The sequence below is a fragment of the Bos mutus genome, chromosome 16 (genome assembly GCF_027580195.1).
Source record: "Bos mutus isolate GX-2022 chromosome 16, NWIPB_WYAK_1.1, whole genome shotgun sequence".
Taxonomy (NCBI): Eukaryota; Metazoa; Chordata; class Mammalia; order Artiodactyla; family Bovidae; genus Bos; species Bos mutus.
Window position 1 is genome coordinate 57608512 of NC_091632.1, and position 6551 is coordinate 57615062.

The window sequence follows — 6551 nt, forward strand, 5'->3', positions numbered from 1 at the left end:
GAAGTAGGATGTTTGTGTTTTACTGTAGGAAGGGCTGACACTTATTGAGCACCTACTGTGTACCAGGTGCTTGGAACACGAAGAGAAATAAAACACAGTCTCGGCCACTGTGTGGAGTGAGTGTGTTGCCTCACTGAGGTTTGTCACGCGAGCACAGACCAGCTCTGGACCCCGGAAAGTGCACCTCCATGCTGCTTTATTTATGTGCCCACAAGGCTTTTCCAGCTCTAGCTGGTCTGAATTTCCTGTTGCTCCGACAAGAGTTAAGGGAGCCGAGAAGCCCAGGGTGACCTGAGGCTTCACCACAAACTTGTCCTTGTGGAGACCGCCCCCGCCCCCAGACTGGGTGGACTGCGAGGTGGGAGGCACCAGCCAGAGAGGGCAGAGCCAGCCGCTGGGCTCTGAGACCAGCACCCTGCACTGGTTGTCAGGCTGCTGTAACGAAGGGCTGCAGACTGGGGGGCGCTTCACCAGCTGAAAGTGTCGTTTCCAGTTTGGGAGGCTTCGAAGTCCAAGATCCAGTTGTCAGCAGGCTGGGGAGGAGAATCTATCTCCTTGGCTTCTAGATGGCTGGCTGCTCCCTGTGGGTTCTTGTAGTCTTCCTTCTGCACACATCTGGGTCCAAAGTTCCTCTCCTCTCTAGTTGTGGCCACTGGCTCAGCAGTTGCTCCAAGGCATGTGGGTTCCCTGACCAGGGATCGAATCTGAGTCACATGAATTGCAAGACAGATTCTTTACCACTGGGCTACCAGTGAAGTCTCCTCAATTCAGGGGAGTCGGGTTCGATCCCTGTTCAGGGAACCCACATGCCTTGGAGCAACTGCTGAGCCCGTGGCCACAACTAGAGAATCTGGGCACAGCATCAGAAGATCCCGCGGGACTCAGCGCAGGTCCCACGTGCCAGAACTAAGACCTGACACAGTCAAGTAAGTACATAGATAAATAATTAAAAAACCCACTCTGACTCCCCTATCTCCCCTAAAAGTGGGAAATAAATCTCCCATGTGAAGGTATCTTCCCTGTACAGGAAGGATAAAAAGCATTCTTATCACCAGAGTTAGGGAATCCAAGGCTAAGAAAGATGCATAAACAAACTGTGTTACTTCATTAGTCTGCAACCCCAAGTACAAGCTCTTTTGTTAATACCAAGTAAGTAATTGTTTAAAAATGATATGTAAACATCCTGTTTTGGTTATTTCGGGAGTCCCATTTCTATCAGCGTGCATGCTCAGGTGCTCAGCCTTGTCAGACTCTGCTCACTAGGCCCTTTGGCAAGAATACTGGAGTGGGTTGCCATTTCCTCCAAGGGATCTTCCTAACCCAGGAACTGAACCAGGGTCTCCTGCTCTCCCGATTGGCAGGCAGATTCTTTACCACTGAGCCTTCCATGCATATGAATTAATTTTTTAAAATTTGTCTTGTGTCAATTGAATTATTAGAGCAACCAAAAGAACCCATGAGTGTGGCAGGGGTGGGGGGGATTTCCCCCTTCCTGACTATTGCACAGAACAGTTGCCTGAGGACAGTGTACCCACACTTGTCAACTGCAGTGTGGAATCACCTGGGGTCTCGGGCAGAACACCTGAGCATCTGAGGCAGCAAGCGGGGCAAAGGAAGACAATGTGTGCTCAGTCGCTCAGTCGTGTCCGACTCTTTGTGACCCCATGGAGTGAAGCCCGCCAGGCTTCTCTGTCCAAGGGATTCTCCAGCCAAGAGTACTGAAGTGGGTTGCCATTTCCTCCTCCAGGGGATCTTTCCTACCCAGGGATTGAACGTGCATCTCCTGTATTGGGAGGCAGATTCTTTACCACTGCACCACCTGGAAGCCCAAAGGAAGAGAATTCAAGTGAAGACAGCCCTTAGGTTTTGTTCCTAGCACGGAAATTCCCAAGCAGGATGCCCCGGAAGAGGACACGCCTTCTTTTCAGGGCAGGAGTGGCAGCTGCTCCTGGCAACTCCAACTATCGAACGGCCCCACTGTCAGGGGGTTGGGGATACAGGGTCCCCGTGCCTTAGGGCTGCCGGATTGAGCAATAAAAATACAGGATGCCCAATTCAATTTCAGTCTTAGGTTCACAGCAATTTTTTTTAAGTACAAGTATTTCCTACACATTGCATGGAACATACCTACACTACAAAATGACTTACCTGTTAGATCAAGAGGTCAGGAAAGACCTCTCTGAGGGACGTCTGGGCAGAGACCTGAATGAAATCAAGAGAGAGCAGGACAGACCTGGGGGACCAGGGGAAGCAGAGGGTGGGAAGGTGTGGTTTATTGGAATCTCATAAGGGTCAGTGTGGTATGTTTCAGGTTTTAGTGTGAGCGGATGAAAATGCGGATCCGGTACCCTGACTAAATAGAAGTAGTTGGCAGACACAGGGCTCACTCCTAAATAAGCCCTCCTGGAATCTGGCTTGCTCCCTCCTTCTCCTTGCATTTTCTGCACACAGTCCAGGGGGTTCAACTCATGGTCTTGGGGGTCAGAGGTGGGAGCCCTTCAGGGGTCATCTCACGCAAACCCCTCCTGTTTCTGGCGGGGGATGGGTGCCAGGGGTCTCTGAAGACCTTGCCCGCGGGGATGAAGGGGAGGAAGTGGCTCTGCAGTGCCTGGTCTTCAGCTCCTGTGTGTTTCTGGAAAGAGCATGGGGATCAGGTGTGTAATTTTGGAGACACACCTCCTCCATCACACACACACACACACACACACACACACACACTCTTTCTCTCTCTCTCTCTCTCTCTCTCACCTCTCTTACCACTTTTCAGCTGGGGCCCCTCGATGGGACATCCGGCTTTGATGCCGCCAAAATCTTGGCATTCTCTCCCCACCGAAGCCAGATAAAAAACACGGAGACAGAGTTTGGAGGAAATAGAAAGGTGGTTTTAATCTTCTGCCGGCGGAGGGAAGACGCAGCAGGCTCATGCCTCAAGAATTGTGCCCCTCTTCCGGGGGGAGTCTAGGAGATTATATAGATGAGGGTTCCAAGTTCTGGGTTGGTGATGAGGAACAAAGGTATAAGAATATTGTATAATTCTTGTATTGTTTCAAAAACAGTCAGAGGCTGGCATCAGGTAGCCCAGTAGTTGGGTCCATTGTCTTTTGTGAATTGTACTGGGCTTTCTTTGTATAATGCAAAAAGAGAGGGGGAAAAAAAAAAAAACAGCGAGGAAGAGAGTGCTGTAAAGGTGAGAACAGATTCAGGATGTAATTAGCATAGAGTCAAAGGATAATAGATGCAGAATGAAGCTTACCCAGAGCTAGGAGGCAGAAAAGCAAACTCGGTTGTAGACAACAGATTAGAAACAGTGAAAGTAAAACCTAGGAGTGATCAGGCCTGCTCACTGTTCTTTTTATCTTCTTCGTTCTCAGGAAAGAAAAACCCGTTCCTCTTTTTTCCTTCGCATTACACCAGCTTGACCATGTCAGGCGGGAGGTGGTCTCTACCTGGCAGCTCGCAGTTCCCTGACCCCTTGGGACATGCGTGCAGGTCTAACTGGAGTCCCTAGCTAGGGCTCAACTTCCTTTTTTCTGGTTTGAAAGAACATGCCAGAGAAAGAACAATGTCCCTTCCCCAGAGCAAGGGCCCCAGAAAGCTCCTTACACTTCTCCAAGCTGGGCGGTCAATCGCAGGCCTTTGACTCTTCCCTGGACCTCAGCCCCTAGCGCCTCTGAGAGCCCCACGAGCCCGTCTGTCCAGACCTTCATCCACCCACCGCCTCCGCGAAGGGAAGCGAAAGGGTCAGAATTGCCCCAGCAATGCCCCCTCCCCTCCAGCACCTCCTGCCCCCGCAGTCCAGCCCCGCCCCGGGCACACCCATCCTCTGCGGAAGGACGCGCCACGGCCGCCCCCCGCCCCGCCGGTCCCCTCCCCCGCCTCCCCGGCTCCCCAGCCCAGAGCAGAACTGAGACCGGAAGTGAGCTCAGCTGCTCCAGCCGCAGAGAGGGCGGCTCCCGCAGGCCGGCCCTGCAGGTGCCTGCAAGTTTCTGAAGCAGACCTCACTCCAGCCCCAAACCCACAGCGTCAGGACCTGAAGACCTGGAGAACCTGAACACAGCACTCGGATCGATCCATCCCAAAGGCCGTGCACATCGTTGGTGCTTATCTGGCGCCCGATGGCCCTCGGGAAGATACAAACAGGGACAGTCTTTGCTGCACCCACGCGGGCCAGGAGCACCCCCTGCGGTGGCCAAGGATGGGGAGAGTGAGAAACACACCCCGCCTCTAGGCCCCAGACGGCCCCAGCCCTCCTCAGCTGCGGTGGCTCCAGGCGGGTCACTTCGTTGCTGGGTTCTGTTTTCTCCGGGAATTGTGAGGTTGAGATGAGGACACATGCAAAGTGTGTAAACTGTGATAAACAAAGGTGCATAGCAGCAACCCATCTGCCGTCTTCCTGCCTGCCTTCCCTGGTGACTTGTCAAGTTATTTTGAGAGGGGTAGCTAAGGGTGGAAGACACATCTAGGAGGTTCATGCAGTTCATGGTGACCCTTGTTTCTTTGGAGGTGGCACAGTAGAGCGGTGGAGAGGGTATGGCTTTCCATGTCCTGGCTGTGTGACCTTCAGCAAGTGGCTTAGCTTCTCTGTGCTTCGATGTGAAACTGGCTAAATGAGATTGATACTATCAATACCTACTTTAGGGGGTTGTGTTGAGGATTTAACAACACATATTAAGTTCTCCATTCTGTAAGTGCCTGGCACATAGTAACTGCTCAACAGGAGTTAGTTCTGGTCATGCTGCACACCTGGGGGCAAAGAAGCAGAGGCCAGCCTAGGGGCACTGCTGATTTTTGTTGGCACCCCAGGGCCCAGACACTGTGCTGTTCCTCCACCTTTGGTTTCCTTCTGTTTCCTGATCCTCTTTCCAATAAATTGCCTTTTGGGGCAAAAGTTAGGATCTGTTACTCTTGTAGCCTTAACCCTGGAATGGAAAAGAAACAACCAGTATCATTCCCCTAAACTAATCTCACCTGGAGCTTGTATCTCCCTGAGGGGAATTGTTCATTTTTGATTTCTGAGGACCCCTCCTCCCCCACCAACTCCATGGGCTCATCAGGAATCAAAAGGCTTTCAGGGGAACAGGAACAGGAGAAGGGGCCTACGCCACAGTTCCCTGAGCACTGCCCCCGCCTCCAGGGGCTCCCAGATGTCCCCACAGGCTCTTCCTGGGCGGTCACAGGCATATACTGGGATCCCCCCACCCTGGTCTTGAGCCTGGGGAGGGGGGCTCTGTGGACTCGTCCAGGGCTCATGCCATGTCCCCTGGGCAGTCTGGCCTTCCCACTGGAGGAGACCGAGGCCTGGGCTCTGGCCCTGCCAGGCCTTAGGCAACCCAAGTGGATTTTTCTTGGGGCTGGGCAGCCCCTGAAGCACCAGGAATCAGTCTGCTTCCCCCGCCTTTCCTCTCTCTCTGAGAGCCTGGTGGGGGAACATGAAGGCCCGTCTGTCTTTCTGGGTGGAGGAAGGGAACGGTCTTTCATTTTATTCCTCATGTGCCGACAGTTTATTTCACAGCCATCCTGCATACTTGCAGCCGAAGACGTGTGAACCAAGAACACAGTGTGGCTCACCACTGAGTCTACAAGGGCCAACGTCCTAACCCACTGTATTCCTACCAACAGTGTGCCCCGAGAAGAATTCAGGATGAAGAACAGGATTAGGCACCCTGTGCTTTGATGAAACGGGCCCCTGGATAGTTAGATGCATAGCTTAGGGGAGTATTTTTGCATCTTCCCATTCATAGGAAAGCACTAAAATCATGAACTTGAGATATCTGTTCTTCGTGATTAGCAGTTATCTTTTACCAAGATGTATGCTGGCCCAGATGTATTTCCTAGCCAAAAATCATACAGAAACTGGTTTCTCCCCAATTTCTTCAGAGTAGTTTCCTCTGAGCTGCTGAGTGGCTGTCTCCCAGGTTATTGTCTTCAGCAAGACCCTGAATAAAACTTAAATTTACAGCTCTTACTGTGTCTTTAAGCCAACAGATGTCTCAGAGGAGGCCCCAGGTTTCAGGGGAGATGATGCCCGGGTCTTGGTCAGTTCAGCCCACAGACCGCTGCGGCCCTGCCTGCACCTCTGCCTTGACACTGGGACAGCAGGACCCCACCATGCCCACTTCGCTCACCCAGAAGAAGATGAGGCTTAGTATTTCCTTTCCCCAGCTTGGGCTGATCAGGCATTGTCACATTACTTTCTCAGGTCCCACTTCCTGTCCCACTGAGGCCCACAGGCTAACCACCCCCAGTGACCCACATCATTTCTTCACAGCTTCTTCTGTCTGTTCTCAGGTTATCAGACGTCCAGATTGCCCCCTGGGACAGAACTCCTGCTTATGCAGGTGACAGGGATGACTCCCAAGCTTTTTCCCCTGTTGTTCGTAGCCCAGGCTTCCTGCCAGCTCACCCAGGCCGTGCCTCTCCTCTGGCCCATGAGTTTCCTCCTCTGGACCCTGCCGATCAAAGCCCAGAGCTGACTCCTGGGATCTGCAACACAGGCATCTCAGGCCTCACTCTTCCCCCTTCCCCACCCCTAACCCCACCTCTGGTCATTT

The 6551-nt window shown here is 52.6% G+C and overlaps 1 long non-coding RNA gene across 2 annotated transcripts; it reads right to left on the reverse strand.

Moving 5' to 3' along the window:
• Nucleotides 1-335: 335 nt before the first annotated feature.
• LOC138991202 (uncharacterized) lies at nt 336-3800 on the reverse strand. 2 transcript variants are annotated; one of them, XR_011467161.1, is made up of 4 exons: nt 3604-3800; nt 2758-2990; nt 2149-2632; nt 336-687 (listed from the first exon to the last, which is right to left on the reverse strand). It is a non-coding gene; the product is annotated as an uncharacterized lncRNA (long non-coding RNA). The 2 variants fall into 2 exon arrangements; XR_011467160.1 differs by having other exon boundaries at nt 2758-3800.
• Nucleotides 3801-6551: the final 2751 nt, after the last annotated feature.